Source organism: Akebia trifoliata, chromosome 12 (genome assembly GCF_017979445.1).
Source record: "Akebia trifoliata isolate Shusen 1 chromosome 12, ASM1797944v1, whole genome shotgun sequence".
Lineage (NCBI taxonomy): Eukaryota > Viridiplantae > Streptophyta > Magnoliopsida > Ranunculales > Lardizabalaceae > Akebia > Akebia trifoliata.
Genome location: NC_141386.1, coordinates 19519220 through 19530259, shown reverse-complemented (window position 1 = coordinate 19530259; position 11040 = coordinate 19519220).

Below are 11040 nucleotides of genomic sequence, written 5' to 3'. Positions count from 1 at the left end.
GGAGAAGAAGGGTTCGGTGGAGCTTAAAACGAAGATGACAACCATCTTCAATCGCCTCAAGCTATTGAAGCAATCAAGGAATTGTCCATGGAACCCAAGCTGCGAGTCCACGATGAGGTTCAACAAGAAAAAATTGAGATCTTTAACCTCATGTCACTTCCTCTCTCCCTAGATGAAGTCATAGCCGTCCAAATCCCCAACAGAGGAGAGCTTGATGGCAAACCATTAGCCATGGCCTCGCCTAAGCTTTGATCGGAGACAAAATCAAGTGAGTTCCTTCAGATCTCTACTTCTAACCCTCTTTAATCTTTATTTCGTTTGTCTGATTCTATTTCCTTCTTCTTCTTCTTAATTTTTATTTCTTATTTATTATTAAACTTCATCAAGAAGTAATAGAAATCGAAAGAAAAATAGGGCCTAAATGCTTGACTAGGATTCGACAAAAAAAACCCCAACTTTCTTGTTCAAAATTGATGGAAAAAAAATTCTGATTTAGGCTTTATCAGAACAGCATAACAGAGCACGAAACATATTCAGGCTCTGATACCAATGTTAGGAGAAATATAGGGAGCGTACGTTCCTGTTCGCAATAGAGATCCGAACCTTGCTTCGCGTCACGTTGAGTCGATCACCGGAGATCAGAAGTCCAAAAAATCGTTTCTTTGAAGCTACTAGAGCTATCGCTGTTTTCCACGCCTTAAACCCTAAGGGTCTTTGAAAGCGCCCTCGATCCACGTGGTGCGAGGATCCGCTTTTGACCTTTGAGGTTTGGGAATCGCCACTTAGTTATTACAATCTAGGAATCGAATACTGACTCTAAAATGGTAAATACTACTAATCTACGAAAAAAAATACGGGTCCGGGAATCACGTTACAAGGTTGGAAGGTGTTAAGCACCAATCCCGCCCGGCAAACATCGGTCTTTACTAATTCTCAAATAAAACTACATTACTAACAAGACCTAAATAATAATAAAATTAGTTACCATTTCTAAACGCAACGATTTTGTTCCCTCAAATCTGATAGAACAATCAGAACAATTCCTTGTACAGTATTCCTCGCTTCGTTTTGTTGTCGGATCTGATTTCTGATCTCCAAGTTGAGGTATCTTCTTCTTTGATTTATGAGTATTTTTATATTTTTTTTTATGGATTCTAAGATATTTTAAAAGGATTTTTGGGTGTTTTTTGAGCTAAAGTATGGATGTTAGGTAAGGAGTTAGGGCTTCAAAATTAGGATTTTGGAGAAGTTCCTTGACCTACTTTTTCTAGGATTTATTTTTTGATACGAAAATAGGTTGTAGGGACCCCTATTTATAGAAAATTTTTTTAGTGCTTGTTTTGATAGAGTTAATGTTTAATTAGAATTGTTTTAGGTAGAGTTAGTGTTTAATTATAATTATTTTAGGTAGAGTTATATTTTAATTAGAGTTATATTTTAATTAGAATTCTTTTAAATAGAGTTATTGTTTAATTAGAATTCTATTAGGGTTTTGACTTTTAGTCTCACTTAATTGACTTTAAGATTTTGACTTTAGTCTTACTTGATTGACTTTAAATTTTTGACTTTAGTCTTAGTTGATTGACTTTAAGATTTTGACTTTAGTCTTACTTGATTGACTTTAAGATTGACTTTAGTCTTACTTGATTGACTTTAATTTTGATTTTAGTCTTACATGATTGACTTTAATTTTGATTTTAGTCTTACTTGATTGACTTTAATTTTAATTTTAATTAGGCTTTCACTTTACATTAATTAATTTTTTATTTATTAATTTCAAAATTTTTAATTATTAAAATTATAAAATTATCATTTTACCCTCGGAGATGACTTTTTGCGTTTTAAGTCGTTTTTCAATGTTCCAGGATATTTTGGAATCGATTTTTCATAAGAAATTCAATGGCAATATTAGTTTGTGTCATTTACGAAAATTTTTGTGCGAAATGGTAGTGAACTTTATGAGGGGCATTTTTGTAATTTTCTCAAATTTTGTCGAAATTGACGAAATGATTTATTTGATTTCGATTTGTCATTTTATGTGTTTGAAAGGGTTTTCCTAAGCGTAATGTAGGCTCTAGGGATGTTTTGAGGTTAGGGGTATTTTAGTAACTTGGTCATGTTTCAGTGATTTTTATCGTGAAGCTTCTTTTTGTCTGAAAATGATGATTTTTACATTTTTGCAGTTATATTTTCCTAGCGTAGCGTGGTTTTTACAGTTTTGTTAGTTTGAGATACCTCATCTAAATTTCTGAAACATATCTAGCAATAAAATATAGCATTGGAATAATCATCCATCATTGGGAACCGTTGTAATCGAGTTAACGAGTTGATTAATCAGACGAATGCAAAAATGAGGTGTCTACGGATGCCCCTCTTTGGCAGAGGGTTGAAACAAACTAGATAGCAAATCTATTTTGATAGATAGTGTGATGTCCGAATGCCAAAGCTAGTGACAGTTCATTTTGCAGCCTGATTTAGCAATTCGTTGGGGCGTTCGGATCCTTGAGCATAAAACTCTCCTCGAACAAATAGTTGTCAGGTCCTTATGCGCGAACTTTCACTGATAGTGTGAGATCCTTGAATTTTAGAAAATTATCCTTGACTAATGAAACAAATGTGCAAGTTTGTACACTTAAAATCTGAGATAAATCTTAGAAGGTCTAAGTGAAAATTTGAGTAAAATCCAAGAAAACCCTTGGCGACAATTGATTGAGCATAATCCGAGCAAACCCTCGACGGCAACTAGATGAGCATAGTCCGAGAAAACCCTCGGTGGCAACTAGCTGAGCATAATCTGACTAAACCCTCGGCAGCATCTGGCTGAGCATAATCCAAGAAAACCCTTGGCGGCAACTGGTTGAGCATAATCCGAGCAAACCCTCGGTGGCATCTGACTGAGCATAATCCGAGCAAACCCTCGGCGGCATCTGACTGAGCATAATCTGAGCAAACCCTCGATGACAACTGGCTGATCATAATCAGTGAAAACCCTCAGCAGCAACTGAGCAAAATGAATAAACCTGGGAGAGAATGGATGAATCTGAGAAAGAATGAATAAATCTGGGAAAGAATGAATAAGGAAAAGAAGGATTGAATCTGGAATGAATAGATCTGGGAAAGAATGATTGAATCTAGGAATGAATAAATTTGAGAAATAATTAATGAATCTGGAAAAAATCAGGAAAATAATGAATGAATCTGGGAATAAATCTGGGAAATAATAAATAAGGGAAAGAATGAATGAATTTGGAAAAATTTTAAGTAGAATAAAACTTGAAGGTTGAGAAAACCTCTGGGAAAATATCTGAGTTATCAACAAGTTTGACGATACTTTTATCCCCAAACAAAAAATTGAATAAACACTAATGAAAAGAAAGTTTAAAAAGAAAAACCTTGTAAACTTCTGTTCAAAACATATTAGGCATCTCATTCTCTTTGGGCACATGTTCCAAATCGATCTTTAAATCAGAATTTCTTTCTTTTTGATAAACCTGGTTTGACAATATCTGAATTTATTGAGATGGTCAATTTTTATTAGGTCAAGATTGCTCAACGGACAACTTGAACACATGAAACATAACAAAAACTTCTACGACTAAGATAAAAAAATACAATTATTTAGAGATGACAAAGAATAGACGAATATGCTTGACTCAAATGACCACATCCTTTGAAATTTTGAGACTCTTAAGAGCATCATATGTGCAACTTTGAATAGATGAACATTGTTTGAAAAACTCAAAATTTGATGAACATTGAAAGTTTGGATTTTTCTTTTGAAGTTTGAAATTAATATATCTTTCTTCCTTTCAGATCATTTAATCAGATGAACATTCCTTCAAAAATCAAAGATGATTTCGATGTCTTCTGAGTTTTTATCAACTTTGACTTTGATATTGTCCTTCCTTTGATCTTTCTATTGCGGCACGAACCTTGAAAGAAGTTTCTTAGATTCTCCTCTCGGACTCTTCTTTGATGGTGCCTTAACTTTTGCCTAGAGTGCCCTTCTAGATTTTCAATCAAGCAGGCTAGGATTTTTTATTTGATTTTCAATCTAATTGCTTAGATCGTTCTTTCAGATTTTCAACCTAACGAGCTTTGATTTTTTTTCTTTTTGCCTTGACTTTTGCCTTAGTCGCCCTTATGGGTTTTCAAGCTAGTAGGCTTTTACTTTTCTTCACTAAGAGATCCTTATTGGCGATATCACGAATTTCCCTTGATCATTTTGCATAATACCCAGGAGGACTTTTTAGGTGGGCTTAGGAGTGTTTAGAAGAAAGGATATATGGTTCAAAATCCCAAAAAATGCCCCTAGTCTAATATACTCTCCATTTCTAAGTAACTTTTTTTTTTTTTTTTATTTTAAAAAAAAATGCCCCTAGTTTGGCATTCTTGATTTTCTTTCTTCTATATTTTGGATGAAAGATTTTTCTTTGAAAAATACTCCCTTCTTTATTCATTTAAAAAAATAAAAAAACAAAAAAAATCGGGCCTGAAGTAACTTCTCAGGTTGCCTACGTACCCCAATTTAGTTTGGGATCAGGTCTTAACGTAATTCGAAATACCTTCCCCTAGGTTGGTTGGTTGGTGTGGTTTAAAAAAAAATGATTATCTTTTCATATTGGATAAAGGGGCTAGCAAAGGAATATATATTTTATTTTATTTTATTTTTTGAAAAATGATGAGATCGGGCAAAGTGCATTGGTCAAAGAAAAGCCTCCTTAAATGGGATATCACATAATTTGATTGAGGTTAGTCAATGTTTTGCCTTGTAAGGTCTCTTTGATGATAACTACTCATTTCTAGTTGGGCTCAAACATTCTTTGGTTGAACTCTATGAGTGATTTCATTTTTATCGTTGAGTATTTGAGCTGGCCTTCTCTTATGGTGTTGACTTTTGATTCTGGCTCTTAGAAATAGTAAAGGAAAAAATCTTTGCCCCTTGTTTGATGTTTCCTTTTTGGCATCCATTATATAATGTTCCTTTCCTTGATACCTGAGATGATAAGTTCTGAACATTATAATGGAAAATTCATTATCTTGAGTCTTTAATCCACTTTGATGGATTATTTTGAGTATTTGAACTCATTGGTGACATTCAATTCTTCTGAGTGTAATTCATGCTCTGAATTTCTATCTCTTGATCGTGACTCTCGCGATGTGTCTTCGAACTGTCAGAATAACCTTCGATTCTAGAGATATAAGTCATGCCCATATTATTAGACCAAAGATTCATTGTCGAAAAATATTAGTGCTCACATTAGGCGTATCCTCATAGGATCATGCTAAAACATCTCTGAACTCCTTAAGTAAGTCCATTATTTTTCTCATGTTCCTCTAAGGATTGGACAGTTTTGATTCGCACTTCTCAAGAATTATCTTTAGATTCAATTTTTAATCAAATTCATTTTCAAAAATTTGAAGACTTGTTGCACACATGATAATCGAAAGAATCTTTTTATTTCATTGGAATGGAAGGATTCCATTATTAACCTAGAACAATGACTCTTGTAAATAGAAATATTCTTTGAAACTTGACACTACTTGGAAATTAACGAGACAAGAAATAATGGAAAGACTAGGACAACTAGATGGTGTTTTATCCAGCAGACTCAACATTTCACTTAAATGTTATCTTTCCTACGTCGATGAGGTCTTGAATAGCATGAATGAGAGATATACATTTGTCGGTGTAATGACTTGTAACTTGGTGAAACTCGTAGAACTGATGACTTTCATCATTACTTTGAAGGGCATTGGGTACGGACTTAGGCCGTAATAGTCCTTTTTTTGTTAACATCTTCAAGGTGATACTCAAGGTCATCCCGAGATTATCAAACTTTCTTCTAGGCTTGAATCGCTTAATAACATTAACTGTCGATTGTGTTGGATTAGAGTTAGCGACCTTCAGACTAAAATGCTTCATAAACTTTTCTATGATTTCTTCCCAAGTATGAAGTCAGAGACTGTATTAGCAATGTAAGACATTCAAGAGCTGGTCCTTTGAGAGTGGTGCAAAATAATTGTGCCATTTGTTCACTCCCTAAACCTTGAAGATGCATGTCCCCGATATATGAGCATAGGTGAGTTCTTGGACAGGAAGTTCCGTCGTATTTAGGTATGCTTAGTAATTCATATTTTTTTGAAGTATCGATTCTAGTGGTTGAATCCCCTCTATGTCTGTCTTCGTTATCTTGGCATGCCCCATCGGATGGCATTGGCAAGCATGATTCATCTAGTTTACAAAATCTTGCATGATTTAACGTAGATTAGTCGTGTTGAAGATTGATGATCCTTCGGAAATAAATTAGAGATCACGATCAACAAGGGCAAAGGATTTGACCAAACAATAAAGACTATGCTTAGACGACAAGTTAGATGACTTGATAGAATGACCGGGATAAAGACATAAAATAGGATGATGTAGAATCTCTTAAAGTAATTTCGACCAAATAAAATATTTCCTACTTTATTGAATCCGGATGAATCCTTTATCATTACCAGGTTTACCAAAAAAGAAATTAAAATAATGACCTACAGTCCGATGGGCATAGTGATGTGACCAATTTAATTCATTTGATCAGATACAATAATAGGAACCCGTTGATTTAACTGGTTCCATGAATTAAACCACGTGCCCAATCAAGTTGTTAATTCTATTTAGACTGATCTAACCTAATGGACTAAATTAGACTTTTCCTTACTTGTAATCAATTGATCCATCTGATTTTGTAAAAGTTAATCCAAATGCTTGTTCCAAATGGGCCAATTGATTAGTTACAAACTATTCAGATCCATTGGGAGGAATGGAGTAGTTTATCACCAAAAACCAACCAGTCTAATTGATTCGATGTAATTCAATAAGACCTATTTTCAATTGGGTTGACTGGTTGGTTTGATGTAAACTAAGTTCAACCCAATGGATTGGCAGAGTTAACCGATTAAGATGATTTTATTGGGTCGAACCGATATCACAAGTTTAGTTTGAACGGTTTGGATCGGTCCGCCCAATTACCTGTTGGTTGGATTGAATAGAGTAACTCGAGAAGACCCATAATAAGTTCGAGTCTTGACCTATAGAGAGGTTTTTAGATTCTAGGTTTACTACGTGCAATGCATTTTTATCTAGCCACCCTTGCCTAAGTACACCTATATACCTCTCGAGCGTACTCTATCAGACGATACGTGGTGACTTGGTTTGATATACCGTATAGGTGATAATCTAAAACTTCAACTCACTTCTTTGAAGCCAAAAGTAGCCAGTTTAATCCCTAGATCAGAGGTGGCCCGCGATGCTTGAGCAAAGGCACTTTTAAATCACCTCTTTTCTAGAATAAACGTAGTTTATCCTCCTAATACTGTAGTACATCGGAGCAGGATCTCGCTTAGGCACTGGTTTTGACTAAGAAGTGCAACAGATGTATTTGGATCATCATTGACATATCTACGAGTATGAGTCAAGAGTTGTAGCTTTTATAAATGGTTTGGCATCCCACAAGGGACCGACCACGTATTAGTATTATATTGGCAAACAGGACATGTGACCGTGTGGCTTACAATAGGTCAAAGGCTCAGGTCGCTCTAGGCTGGGTGCATCGATATATCTTTCAGAGCCATCTGATCAGACAGTACTGATGCTCCAATTTAACATACCCTAAGGTACATGACTAGAGTTGTGGTTTTCATGAATGACGTCTCATCTCTGAAGAGACCGGGCCATGCACTAGTGCCACGTTGGCTATAAGGGACATGCAAACGTGCAAAGTGATAAACATGTTAATGGTGTGTGCAAAATAGGGTGGGGTATGGCCGGGGCGTTTTTTGAACAAATGGGCCCATGGGCCTGATCATATTATCTCAACATGGGTACTACATGAATATTAATCAAAATAATACAAAACCCATCACATCGGAATTAAGATCAAAGCAAACATATCAAAAATATATATGTAGAGATCATGGCATAGTAGATAGGCAATCAATCAGGATATCAAAAATAATCAATCATATCCAACATTGAAACAGGCAAAATATATCTATTTTTTTCATGGTCCAATCAAGGATTGCTTTTGGGTGATCCAAAATAAATTGACACTTTAATGAATATTGAATCGAGAATAGAATGATAGTTGTTGAGATGAAGAGATGACTCTTTTTTTTTTTTTTTGAGAAACATACAAAGCAAATCCTTTGAGGACATAGGCTAACTTGACAAACTCATAAGATTTCAAATTTAACTAAGAGTCATTAGGCCAACGTGGTTCATTGCATCAATAATCCAATACAATAGTCTTTTAGATTTGACAGAAAATACTTGGACCAAAAGAGAAAAATTAATTCTAAAAATGAGAAATTTAGGTCCAAGGTTGAGTGATTATGAAATTTTAAATTTAAAAAAAATCAAAGTTTGAAAGGAAAATTAATTTAAAAAAAAAAAAATCTTCTTGAAATTTTTCCCTTAAATTTTTTTAAAATTTCATCCGCCACAAGCACGTGGCGTTGGATCATCTTTTTGAGTGTCACGTGGTGAGATCAATGACTCTTAGTAAGAAAGGAATATTACTAAGTTAGTAAGACCAGCTTATTCCTTTTTTTTTCTAAAATAATTATGCAACAAAGTTTTTATTTTTTATTTTTTGTTGCTGCTAGCAATACTCAAACTCGTTTTAAAAAAACTTTCTTTGATTGTTAGCTGCCACAACATGCTGCCAACACCAATACTTTAACAACACCAAGGGAAAAGCTGCTTATTACATGAGGAATTTCAAAACCCAAAATTATAAACTCAATTCGAATGGACCAAACGTGATCAGAGACACGCAAAAACTAATAAGAAATAGACAAGGATTCCATGAGCCATTTGAGATAATATTACAATCCCATCATTAAGTCAATTTCAGCAACCATAAAGATAAAACTCTTATAGCAGTCTTCCAGAGTACTAAACAAACATTTATAGAACTTCAACTTTTCTTTTCCTTTTTTAATATTGCCGGCAGCAACATTGGCTCAAAAGTGAAATATTTGAATTTTTTTTTTTTTTTTACAAAAATATAAATCTATAGTAAAATTTGGTGTGGCCATAACGACTCTCAACCAACACACAAGATCATTATTTCTGGCGCAGAGAGGGCAGCCATAGATGTCTCTGTTTTATTTTCTTTATTTTATTTTATTTTTAGAAAAAAAAAACTATTGAAAATCAAACCCAAAAATAAAATTTTTCTGTACCAATCCGTTGGCTATCAAAGAAAGAGTTTGCGACCATCGATGGTGTGTTGGTATGAATATCGATTTGTTTTATCAAGATTATATATAACCCGAACCAAATCTTTGCATTTTCTTCGGCAATTCGCCTAAAACTCAATCCATTTAAGAGGGACGACAGAATCTCACTAATCATAGTTGGGTTATTTTCAATTTACGATGCCATGTCCAAATAATCTGTGATGTCATTACCGCACTCAATCAAGCAAAATACTTTAATTTACACCGTTGACTAGTGTTCGATTTATGCTGCCATTACAGCCCCCTAAATTGAAGTCAGATTCAAAGGATAAAACATTACTTAATGCTGCCATTGCAGCACTCAATTTGGAGGCCAGATTCGATGAAAATAGCATTGATTCATGTCCAATCGATGCTACCATTGCAGCACACAATTTGAGGTTAGATTCAAGGAAATTAAATCGGTTCACAACATCGATTGGTGACCAATCTTATGCTGCTATTGCAGCACCTAATTTGAGGTTAGATCAAATAAAGCAAATCGATTCACAACATTGGTTGGTGACTAATCTATGTTGTTGTTGTAACACTCACCTTGAAGTCAAATTCGAAGGATATAACACGGATTAATGTTGCCAACGCAACACTCAATTTGGGGGTCAAACTAAAAAAAAAAGAAAATTCTTTTTTTCACCCGGATGGTCTTGATGTTATAGAAATTGGGATTAACGATTTAATTAGTCTATCTGTTTTTTTTTTTTTTTTTTTTAAACTCATGAACTCTGAAGTACCCATTGATGAACATTCTAACCAAGTCGATGAATTGGAGGGTCGCTGGTTTGGTGGAGAAGGAAGAAGTAAGAGAGAGAGAGAGGACGTTCTCTCTTTTGTTGTCTTCTTCTCTTCTTATTGAAGAAGAAGATGACAAAAATAAAAACGTTTTTTTTTTATGGCATACCAGCCCTTTTTTGTAAAAACCCTGCTGCCTTTTAACAGTACAAAAAAGAAAATTTTCTTTATTATTGTTTTTTTATAAAACATTGCTGCCCTCAACAACACATTAAAAAATTTAACACACCAGCCCCCTTTTTTTCTTTTAAAAAAATAACTATCAAAGGATAGATCATCGTACACTTAATGAATATTAAAAAGAGAGAAAGAAAAAATTAAAAATTATCTTATTTTTTTATTTTTTTATTTTTTTTTAAAACCGACAACCTCCATGCATTAACAATCATTAATCCATCTTGAACAAACTGATTTCTTGAAATCCTTCACCAGTTAGGGTCACCTTAAGTAACTTTCGATTGAACCATAGAAAATCATATACCAAATCAACGCACTCAAAATCGAACCGAATAATTAATGATTGGACCAACAAGTATAATAAAAAAAATCGATAAACAAGAAATTAAAAAAACTAACTAAAAAATAAATAAATAAAAAATTAGGTCATTGGCAATGTTCGCATACTTGTTTTTTAAGTCTGATCCTCAATAGTCCCCAACAGAGTCGCCACTGAAAGCGCCCTCGATCCACGGGGTGCGCGGATCCGCTTTTGACCTTTGAGGTTTGGGATTCGCCACCTAGTTATTATGGTCTAGGAAACAAATATTGACTTTAAAAAGGTAAATACTACTAATCCACGAAAGAAAAATACGGGTCCGGGGATCACGTTATAGGGTTGGAAGGTGTTAGGCACCAACCCAGCCCAGCAAACACCGGTCTTTACTAATTCTCAAATAAAACTACATTGCTAACAAGACCTAAATAATAATAAAAAAAATAAAAATAGTTACATTTTTCAAACGC